Raw genomic sequence first — 11699 nt, 5'->3', positions numbered from 1 at the left:
TAAGTGCTAAATCCATAGGGCAGGCTGTCAGGAAAAGCAGGCCATTGGAAAGGACAGGCTGGAAACAATATAGAAAATCAATGAAACCAAAAGTTGGTTATTTGAAAAGTTCACCAAAATTGACAAATATTTAGCTAAATAAACCAAAAAAACAGAAGAGAGGGCCGGGCGCAGTGGCTCACGCCTGTAATCGTACCACTTTGGGAGGCCAAGGTGGGCGATCACCTGAGGTCAGGAGTTCGAGACCAGCCTGGCCAACATGGCGAGCTCCCCGTCTCTACTAAAAATACAAAAGTTGGCGGAGCATAGTGGCGGCGCCTGTAATCCCAGCTACTCAGGATACTGAGGCAGGAGAATCGTCTGAACCCAGGAGGCAGAGGCTGCAGTGAGCCGAAATCGCGCCACTGAAGTCTGGGAAGCAGAGTGAGACTCTGTCTCAAAAAAAAAAAAAAAAAAAAAAAGAAGAGAGAAGACTCAAAAGACTAAAATCAGAAATGAAAGTGGAGGTGTCTGCTCTACCTACGCTGAACCCGAGGCGGGAAGCTCAGGACATAGCCGTTGATTGGCTGGCTGAGGCGCAGCTTGATGGCGTCGGGTTGACGAGCCGCAGGCGGCACCTGGGCGAATGCCGGCTGTGTGAGAGGCCGGTGGCCCCAGGGAGCCGCGGCCTTGGAAGTGGGAAATGGAGGCAGGAGCCCTCCCTACACTTCACCATAGGCTTCCTGATAGATTCCAGCATCATGATTACCTCCCAGATACTTTTTTTTTTTTTTTTTTTAATTTGGGTGGCTTTTCTTCATGGGCCAATTGTTTAAGAACTATGAGGTGCGTCAGTATGTTGCACGGGTGACCTTCTCTGTGATGTTTGCATTTTCTTGCACTATGTTTGAGCTCATCACGTTTGAAATCTTAGGAGTATTGAGTAGCAGCTCTCGTTATTTTCACTGGAAAATGAACCTGTGTGTAATTCTGCTGATCCTGGTTTTCATGGTGCGTTTTTACACTGGCTATTTTGTTGTGGGCAACATCCGACTACTTTTATCTCCTCTGTCTTAGTGCATAAACAACAACTGCTTTTTTCCTGTCTCTTGTGGTTGACCTTTAGCTATTTCTTCTGGAAACTAGGAGATTCCTTTCCCATTCTCAGCCCAAAACATGGGATCTTATCCATAGAACAGTTCATCAGCTGGGTTGGTGTGATTGGAGTTACTCTCACGGCTCTCCTTGCTGGATTTGGTGCTGTCTACTGCCCATACACTTTCATGTCTTACTTCCTCAGGAATGTGACTGACACAGATATTCTAGCCCTAGAATAGTGACTGCTCCAAACCATGGATATGATCATAACCAAAAAGAAAAGGATGGCAATGGCACAGAGAACAATGTTCCAGAAGGGGGAGGTACATAACAAATCATCAGGGTTCTGGGGAATGATAAAAAGTATTACCACTTATTCAATAGGAAGTGGATGCTTTGGAAGAACTAAGCAGGCAGCTTTTTCTGGAAACAGCTGATCTGTATGCTACCAAGGAGAGAACAGAATACTCCAAAACCTTCAAAGGGAAATATTTTAATTTTCTGGGTTACTTTTTCTCTGTTTACTGTGTTTGGAAATTTTTCATGGCAACAACCAATATTGTTTTTGATCGAGTTGGGAAAATGGATCCTGTCACAAGAGTCATTGAGATCACTGTGAATTATCTGGGAATCCAGTGTGATCTGAAGTTTTGGTCCCAACACATTTCCTCCATTGTTGTTGGAATAATCATCGCCACATCCATCAGAGGACTGCTGATCACTCATACCAAGTTATTTTATGCCATCTCTAGCAGTAAGTCCTCCAGTGTCAATGTCCTGCTATTAGCACAGATAATGGGCATGTACTTTGTCTCCTCTGCGCTGCTGATCCGAATGAATATGCCTCTAGAATACTGCACCATAATTACTGAAGTCCCTGGAGAACTGCAGTTCAATTTCTGTCCCCATTGGTTTGATGTGATCTTCCTGGTCAGCACTCTCTCTAGCATAGTGTTTCTCTATTTGGCTCACAAACAGGCACCAGAGAAGCATATGACACCTTGAACTTAGGCCTACTACAGACTGTTAGAGGCCAGTGGTCTCAAAATTTGGATATGAGAGAGGAAAAAATGGAGGGGACAAGGGACTAACATTTTATAAACAAACAAAATGCTGTGGTAGCATTTTTTACCTCTAGCATCCTCTTTCCTACTCAGGTGATACTGTGATCATGAGTAGCATCAGCTAGAACATGAGAGGGAGAAGTAACTCAAGGCAATACTCAGCAGAGAGCATCCTATGTGGACCTGAGGCTGGTGCAATGGCAGAAAGGAACCAAAAAACTAGAAGGAAAAAATACACTGGAACTCTGGGGCAAGAGATGTCTAATGGTAGCTGGGCCAAACACATAGGATATCCATTTTAAGTTTCCCTTGGAGGTGGTCATAGCTTTCCCTTGAGATTGACTGTCATTAAAATCAGAGATTGTAATGAAAAAAATAAAGAGAAAGAAAGGGAAGGAAGGAAGGAAGGAAAAGAAAAGAAAGAAGAAACATTACAAATTTACAGAAATCAAAAGGATTATAAGAGAATATTGTGAGCAATTGTATGCCAGCAAATTGGATAATCTAGATGAAGTGGATAAGCTCCTAAAAACAATCTATTAAAATGTAATTACAAAGAAATAAAAAATCTGAATAGACCTATTACTAGTAAGGATACTGAAGCAGTACGATACAAAACTTCTCCACAAATTACTAGCAAACTAAAGTTAGCAATGTTTTTGGGTTTGTTTTTGTTTTTTGAGAGGGAGTCTCGCTCTACCACCCAGGCTGGAGTGTAGTGGCGCAATCTCGGCTCACTGCAACCTCCACCTCCCAGATTCAAGCAATTCTCCTGTCTCAGCCTCCCGAGTAGCTGGGACTAAAGGCACACACTGCCACATCCGGCTAATTTTTTGTATTTTAGTAAAAACGGGGCTTCACTGTGTTGCCCAAGCTGGTTGTGAACTCCTGAGCTCAGGCAATCCGCTGACTTGGCCTCCCAAAGTGCTAGGATTACAGGCGTGAGCCACCATGCCTGGCTAGCAATATGTTAAGAAGATTATATACTATGAAAAAGTAGGATTTATTCCTGGAATGTGAGGATAATTCAACATATAAGTATCAGTCAATGTAATATATACCCCATTAACAGAATGGAAAAAAATTACATAATCACCTCCATTGATACTGAAAAAGCATTTGACAAAATCCCACACCCTTTCGTAAAAAACAAACAACCAAAAAAAACCCACCCAATGAACTAGAAATAGAAGAAAACTTCCTTAGCATCATAAAGGCTACTTATGATTAACTTTCAACTAACATCATATTCAATAGTGAAGGGCTGGCCGAGCACAGTGGCTCATGCCTGTAATCCCAGCACTTTGGGAGTCGGAGACAGGCGGGTCACCTGAGGTCAGGAGTTGAAACCAGCCTGGCCAACATGGCAAAACCCCATCACTACTGAAAATACAAAAAAAATTAGCCGGGCATGGCGTGCGCCTGTAGTCCCAGCTACTCAGGAGGCTGAGGCACGAGAATCACTTGAACCTGGGAGGCAGAGGTTGCAGTGAGCTGAGATCTCACCACTGTACTCAAGCCTGGGCGACAGAGTGAGACACCCTCTTAATTAAAAAAAAAAAAAAAAAGAAAGAAAAAAAAAGTACTGAAAGACTAAAGCTTTTTTTCCAAGATCAGCAAAAGACAAAAATGCCCATATTCACCACACTATTCAGCATAGTGTTGTCAGTTCTAGCCACAGAAAGTAGGCAAGAAAGTGAAATTAAAAGCATACCAGCTGGCCCTGTGGCTCATGCCTGTAATCCCGACACTCTGGGAGGCTGAGACAGGAGGATCACTTGAGCCAAGTAGTTTGAGACCAGCCCAGGCAATATGGCCAAACCCCGTCTCTACCAAGAATACAAAAATTAGCTGGGTGTGGGTGGGAGGATCACTGGAGCCCGGGAAGTCAAGGCTGCGGGGAGCCATGATTGTGCCACTGCACTCCAGCATGGGTAATCGCCTGTCTCAAAAAATAAATAAAATAAATTTAAAATATTAAAATTTTAAAAAGAAACTTGCATGCCAGTGTTTCACTGGCATTATTGATTCACTTGCATTATTGATTTTGGTTGATTCTACCTGTTGACTATTCAGAAAGCCTAAAAAGGAGTAAAATTTTGATACAAGCTGATACATGATATATGAATAAAGAGTGAGAACATTATTCAAAGTGAAATAAGCCAAACATAAAGGACAAATATATGATTTCCACAATAGTAAAATTCATAGAGACAGAAAGAGTAGTTACCAAGAGCTAGGAAAGTGGAGAGAAATGGGGAGTTATTATTGAAAGGATACAGAGTTTCAATTTTGGATGATAAAAAGTTCTGGAGATGGATAATGGGGATGGTTGCACGATGATGTGAATGTACTTAATTCTACTGAAATGTATACTTAAAACTAATTCAAATAACACATTTTATGTTATGTATATCTTACCACAATTTTTAAAAGGCCCTAAAAATATGTAAGGATGTAAATTAAATGGTTTAGAAAAGTAAAGGGATAGGCTGGGCGCAGTGGTTCACGCCTGTAATCCCAGCACTTTGGGAGGCGGATCACGAGGTCAGGAGTTAGAGACCAGCCTGGCCAATATGGTGAAACCACGTCTCTACTCAAAATACAAAAATTAGTCAGGTGTGGTGGCACACGCCTTTAGTCCCAGCTGCCTGGGAGGCTGAGGCAGAAGAATCGCTTGAACCCAAGAGGCAAAGGTTGCAGTGAGCTGAGATCACACAACTGCACTCCAGCTTGGGTGACAGAGGGAGACTCTGTCTCAAAAAAAAAAAAAGTAAAGGGATAAAGATATATAACACAAAGGTTAGGCTGGGTGTGGTGGCTCATACCTGTAATTCCAGAACATTGCAAGGCTGAGGCAGGTGGAACACTTGCGACCAGGAGTTCAAGACCGGCTTGGCCAAAATGGTGAAACCCTGTCTCTACTAAAAATACAAAAATTAGCCAGGTGTGGTGGCCCACCCCTATAGTCCCAGTTACTCAGGAGGCTGAGGCATGACAATTGTTTGAACCCAGGAGGCAGAGGTTGCTGTGAGCCAAAATCGCGCCACTACACTCCATTTATGAGAGTGAGTCTCAAAAAATAAATTAAATAAATTAAATAAAATAAAGTTAAAAACAGTAACAACGCCCCCCCAAAAAAACCACAAAGGCTAACCATAAAAAAGTTAACGTAAAACATATGTATTAACATAAAGTGTAGATTTTAAGACAAGGAGTATTACCATAGAGACATGACATAATAAAAAAAAAAGGAGGCATTTCATACTGATAAAACAGAGACATTTTATAAAACAGAAATATGTGAATGCTACATGTGTAGCATTCAATATATATTGTATATATTCAATAATATATAACAACACAAAATGATATGAAAACTTATGTCTACACAAAAATCTATCACAATTATTTGTAACACCTTTATTTATAATAGCAAAACACACTACTAAAATGTACCTCAATAGGTAGATGGTTAAAGAAACTGTGGTACATCCATACAATAAACAACTACTCAGCTATTAAAAGGCAGGAACTGTTGATACAACAAATTGGATGGATCTCAAGAGCATTAGGCTGTGAAAAAGGCCAACCTTTTTTTTTTAAGACAGAATCTTGCTTTGTCACCCAGGCTGGAGTACAGTGGCACCATCTCCACTCACTGCAACCTCTGCCTCCCGGGTTCAAGCAGTTCTCATGCCTCACCCTCCCGAGAAGCTGGGACTACAGGTGTGAGCCACCACGACCAGCTAGCTAATTTGGTATTTTTAGTAGAGATAGGGTTTCACCATGTTGGTCAGGCCGGTCTTGCACTCCTGGCCTCATGTGATCCACCTGCCTCAGCCTTCCAGAGTGCAGGGATTACAGGTGTGAGCCACCACACCTGGCCTATTTCTATAACATTCTAAAAACAAAATAAAAAACAGAGATTAAGAACACATTAGGCCTGGCACAGTGGTTCATGCCTGTAATCCCAGCACTTTGGGAGGCCAAGGTAGGTGGATCACCTGAAGTCAGGAGTTCAAGAACAGCCTGGCCAACATGGTAAAACCCTGTGCCTACTGAAAATACAAAAAATAGTCAGGTGTGGTGGAACGTGCCTGTAATCCCAGCTACTTGGGAGGCTGAGGCAGGAGAATGGCTTGAACCCGGGAGGCAGAGGTTGCAGTGAGCCGAGGTTGTGCCCCTGCACTCCAGCCTGGGCAACAGAGTGAGACTGTCTCAAAAAAAAGGAAAAAAAAAGAACATATTAGTTGTGCGGGGGTGGTTGGCATGGGAAGTGAGTGTAACTAATTAAGTGGTGGCACCCACAGGGAAATCTTTGTGGTGATGAAACTTTTTTTCTGATTTCCAGTGATAGTTACACAAATCTACACATGATAAAATGACCTAGAACTACATACAAACATTGTACCAACGTCAGATTCTTGGGTTTAATATTGTACTATAGTTATATAAGATGTAGCCATTGGGGGGAACTAAGTTACGGGTACAGGGAACTTCTCTTTGCTTTCTTTGTAATTGCCTGTAAATCTATAATTATTTCAAAATTTAAAATTTTAAAACCTGATGGTAATGGGGCATGGTGGCCCGCACCAGTAGTCCCAGCTACTCAGGAGGCTGAGGCAGGATAATCACTTGAACCTGGAAGGCAGAGGCTACAGTGAGTTGAGATCACACCACTGTACTTTAGCCTGGGCAATAGAGTGAGATTCCATCTAAAAAAAAAAAAAGTAATAAGAATGTTCTCTAATCAATATAGAATTAAACTAGAAGTCAGTAACAGAAACAAAGGAAAATATCCCCAAATGCTTGGGAAAATAACATCACACTCCTAAACAACCTATGGGTTAAAGACAGATTACAAGAGAAATTAGAAAATAGTTTGAACTAAAAATAATAAAGTACAACATATCCAAACTTATTGATAGTTGCTAACACTGTTCTTGGAGAGAAAGCTATAGATTTATATACATATAGTATCCAGTTGGGCATGTAAGAAGCTACAAGTCATCACTAAGTCCTAAAAACAAGTAAAACCTGAACAAACTGAAAACCCAGCTCTTCTTATGTCTGTCAGAAAAAATGAGGTCACAGGGCAAGCCACTGCTTCCAAAATTGAAAAGACAAATACAGAGAATCACAACTTACCAGAGCAGAAACCCACAGAACAGACACCATGTGAACTAGTGCTGGAGCAGGGAAATCTGAACTCTAATTAGCAAATTGTTGGTGGCTCAACATTGCCAAGTCTAGGAGATAAAATCTCAGAACTCAGTCATCTTCACCTCACAATTTTGTTAATTTTACCTCAGGAGCTTGACCAGATTGTCACAGTGACTATGGGTGAAAAATCCCCTCTACCTCTGGTAGCAGGTGGGCAAGAACCAGTTTGCAATAGGCCAAAGCATTTTGTTCTCTTAACAGGGTCTGCCCTCAGGAGAAACCATTTAACCTCAGCCTAACCTGCTGGGGTTTTATCAGAGCCCAGCTGCTCTGCGGGAAGGGAAATAACGAACTCCAGCCCACTCTAGCCATCTAGTCCCACCTAAAGTGGGGGAAAACTAGGAAGCATGTTTAAAGTTGACAGTCCAGAGACACAGGATCACTAACAGACTGAGACCTACTTGTGGGACTACAGAATGCTTTATTCCCCCAACACCTTTCCACCACATTACTAAAGGCCTGCTTATAGCACCTCACTTTACCCAGTGGAACATATCCTGCTATCAAGGAAAAATAACAAGGCACAATAAAAAGCAAAATGCACAGAAGAGACAGAGCAAGCATCAGAATCAGACTCAGATATGACAGGGATGTTGGAATTCTCAGACCAGAAATTTGAAACAACTGATTAAGATGCTAGGGACTTTGGCCAGGCGAGGTGGCTCACACCTGTAATCCCAGCACTTTGGGAGGTTCAGGTGGGCAGATCACATAAGGCCAGGACTTCCAGACCAGTCTGACCAACATGTTGAAACCCCGTCTCTACTAAAAATACAAAAAAAAAAAAATTAGCCGGGCCTGGTGGTACATGTCTGTAATCCCAGCTACTCGGGAGGCTAAGGCATGAGAATTGATTGAACCCGTGAAGCAGAGATTGCAGTGAGCCATTGCACTGCAGCTTGGGTGAGAAAGCGAGGCTCTGTCTCAAAAAAGAAAGATGGGAAAGGCTCTAATGTATAAAGAAGATGACATGCAAGAACAGATGGGCAATGTAAGCAGAGAGATGGAAATTCTAAGAAAGAGCCAAAAAGACATGCTAGTGCTCAAAAACACTATAACATCAAGACAATGAAAAGACAAGCCACACACTAGGAGAAAATATTTGCTAAAGATATACCAGATAAAGTACTCTTATTCGAAATCTACAAAGAACTCTTAAAATTCAACAGTAAGAACACAAACAACCTCATGAAAAAAAAAAAAACGGCCAAAGACCTTAACAATCATGTCAACAACCAAGATATACAGATGAAAAATAAGCATATGAAAAGGTGTTCCGTTGGCCGGGCGCGGTGGCTCAAGCCTGTAATCCCAGCACTTTGGGAGGCCGAGACGGGCGGATTAGGAGGTCAGGAGATCGAGACTATCCTGGCTAACACGGTGAAACCCCGTCTCTACTAAAAAATACAAAAAACCAGCCGGGGAGGTGGCGGACGCCTGTAGTCCCAGCTACTCGGGACGCTGAGGCAGGAGAATGGCGTAAACCCGGGAGGCGGAGCTTGCAGTGAGCTGAGAGCCGGCCACTGCACTCCAGCCTGGGCGACAGAGCGAGACTCCGTCTCAAAAAAAAAAAAAAAAAAAGAAAAAGAAAAGGTATTCCGCATCATATGTTATCAGGGAAATGCACATTAAAACAACACTGTGATATCACTACACACCTATCAGAAGAGCTAAAGTCCAGAACACTGACAACAGCAAATTTTGGTGAAGCTATGCATGTGCGGGAGCAGGGGGTATATGGGAAATCTCTGTACCTTCTGCTCAAAGTTTTGCTGTGAATCTAGAACCTCTCTTTAAAAAAAGAAGTCTATAAAATGTGTATGTAAGAAAGAAGAAAGGTTTATGTTTGTGGAACTTTATGAAGGGAAATGAAGCTTGGGACTTTAAGCTCGGTGGAGAATTGATTCAGAGAGTCAACCCTCGAATCGCTACGGAGAGTCGTGAAGAACAGATATAAAGGGCCTGAACGAGGGACCTATCAACAACAGAGGAGAAGGACATTTTATAGAGTCTGAATGTAAGCTCAGTAGAATTTTGCAACGATTTTGACGCTGGGTGAGAGTGAGAAGGAATTCTGAGGTAAGCAGAAGGACAAATTCCAGTCATCACGTCAAGTAAATAAACGTCAAATCTGGTCAGCGCCAAGATGTTTGAGATTTATCTTACTGAGGTTATAGTTTTAGTATAAGACTCATAGAACTCAAATACTCAGCAATTTCTGGGTTTTGGATATTTCCTAATCTCGGTGTGGTGCTTATTTTGTAGCAGTTTTAAAATGCGATGGTAGACATTGACTTGAATAGAAAGAAAACAAATTTCTAGGAAGGATGATCAACAGAGAATTCCTGATGAGATCCAGCAGGATGCTGTCTTTCCTCAATAGGGGTTTCCGTATTGTAGTGGTTATCACATTCGCCTCACACGCGAAAGGTCCCCGGCTCGAAACCGGGCGGGAACAGTATCCTGTACTAAATTTTGTGTTCCTAAAACTTATAGCGAACGCTTGTCTTCCTAAAATTTACAGCGACCCCTCTAGGAACCCCGTCCATTCGAATCAATTACTACCCGCCTGTAAGTTGTTTACACTGTGTAACTCAGTACTACGAATGCGACTTGCTCTCTTCCTACACCAGATTTAGAGAGGAGGGAGCCCCATGGGAGCCCAAAGAGAACAGGAAGCTAAAGGAAGAAGGAGCATATATCTATGTTGAAAGATCCCGGCCTGGTGCTATTTGATGGGATTTGGAAGGAGGTCGAGTTGTCTTGAGAAGAGTAACTTGAATTGTATAATAAATGTTACTTTGTTAGAGAAGACTAACAAAATGATGACTTTAAGAATTCTTTTTATATTGTAACATTTCCTTGTTTCTTTTTTTTTTTTTTTTTGAGACAGAGTCTCGCTCTGTTGCCCAGGCTGGGGTGCAGTGGCTGTCCTCCGCCTCCCGGGTTCAAGCGATTCTCTTGCCTCAGCCTCCCAAGTAGCTGAGACTATAGGCATGTGCCACCACGCCCGGCTACTTTTTGTATTTTTAGTAGAGACGCAGTTTCACCATATTGGCCAGGCTGGTCTCACACTCCTGACCTTGTGATCTGGCCGCCTCAGCCTTCCAAAGTGCCACCGTGCCTTGCCCCTATTTAGTACTTTTAAGTTGTCAAGCCTTCTAGCTGTACTTGATATCATTGACTATCACTTTAGATTTCACCCCATTTTAAGGTGTCTCTAAAATCCAGTCTTTTGACAAATAACCTCATTCCCAATCGGGACCGTCTTCCCAGTAAGGACTGTCTTCATGGGCATGCGACCTATGCATTTGCACAAGGCCAGGCACTTGATTTAATGCTCTGCTATTGCTGGTTTGAAATTCCTAATTTTCTTAAACAAGGAATATTTCCATTTCGCACTGCACTCATCAATTATGTAACTGGTTTTTCTCCTAAATGCTCACAAAAGGAGTAATCATCCAATGTAATCATTCCTTATGGGGAGAAGCAAAAAGCTGAGCACGATACTGCAACAAGGAATGTTATGAGGGAAGGCATTTGTAGAATGTGATACCTTGAAGATATAACTGATAATTTTTTTTTCTTTAAAGAGCAGCTAAAACATAACACTGTATCCAGGGTTTGATTAATTTTTTCCATCCTTTTATTTTTATCTGTCTAATAAATGATCCACAATTTCAGGTCTCATTTGCTTCCAGTCTCTTGTTAGGTTTTTTGTTTTTGTTTGTGTTTTCTTTTGGTGTTTCACTAATTGTTCTTTTTATCCTCTCACGACGTTGTCATGTTACTCCACTTTTCAATATATTCAGTGAAATTCTAGAGTTCAGAATCATGCAAGGAGGAAGTTATCACAACACTCAATTTATACAATATATATGTCTTATTTCCTTCCTTACCTTCCTTTTGAATTGTATTAAAAGCAAAACTGTTATGTGAAGCTGTAAGTTCCTTAGAAATACGAAAAGTAGCTACAAAAATTTAAACGTAGAAAATTGCATCTCAATTCTAGATGTTTGGTCTCTGGCATAGATTTAGCTAATTCATAGTAAATATTTCCAACCCATCACCATGTTTCTCTACAAAGTGCATCAGACATCGAGATTCAAGGTCTGCCGCTTTATTAGGTATAAATCCAAGTCAGGTTTAACTAGTGACAAGAATTTACCTAAGTTTAGGGGAAGAAATTATTAGGTATAAATCCAAGTCAGGTTTAACTAGTAACAAGAATTTACCTAAGTTTAGGGGAAACAATAAGAGGCCTCGCTGGGATTTGAACCCAGGATCTCCTGTTTACTAGACAGGCGCTTTAACCAGCTAAGCCACGAAGCC

The 11699-nt window shown here is 41.7% G+C and overlaps 2 non-coding genes and 1 pseudogene across 3 annotated transcripts; 2 read left to right on the top strand and 1 right to left on the bottom strand.

Moving 5' to 3' along the window:
• Positions 1 to 719: 719 nt before the first annotated feature.
• Positions 720 to 2308, top strand: LOC112623098 (annotated as a pseudogene). Its single transcript, XR_003119089.1, has one exon. The product of XR_003119089.1 is annotated as a Golgi pH regulator pseudogene (transcript).
• A 7444-nt stretch (positions 2309 to 9752) lies between these two features.
• Positions 9753 to 9825, top strand: TRNAV-CAC. The gene has a single exon. It is a non-coding gene; the product is annotated as a tRNA-Val (tRNA).
• Positions 9826 to 11625: 1800 nt separating this feature from the next.
• On the bottom strand, positions 11626 to 11699 carry TRNAT-AGU. The gene has a single exon. It is a non-coding gene; the product is annotated as a tRNA-Thr (tRNA).

This window comes from Theropithecus gelada, chromosome 4, assembly GCF_003255815.1.
Source record: "Theropithecus gelada isolate Dixy chromosome 4, Tgel_1.0, whole genome shotgun sequence".
NCBI lineage: Eukaryota > Metazoa > Chordata > Mammalia > Primates > Cercopithecidae > Theropithecus > Theropithecus gelada.
Note: the sequence above shows the minus strand (reverse complement) of the source record. Positions and strands in the feature narration are given on the sequence as shown.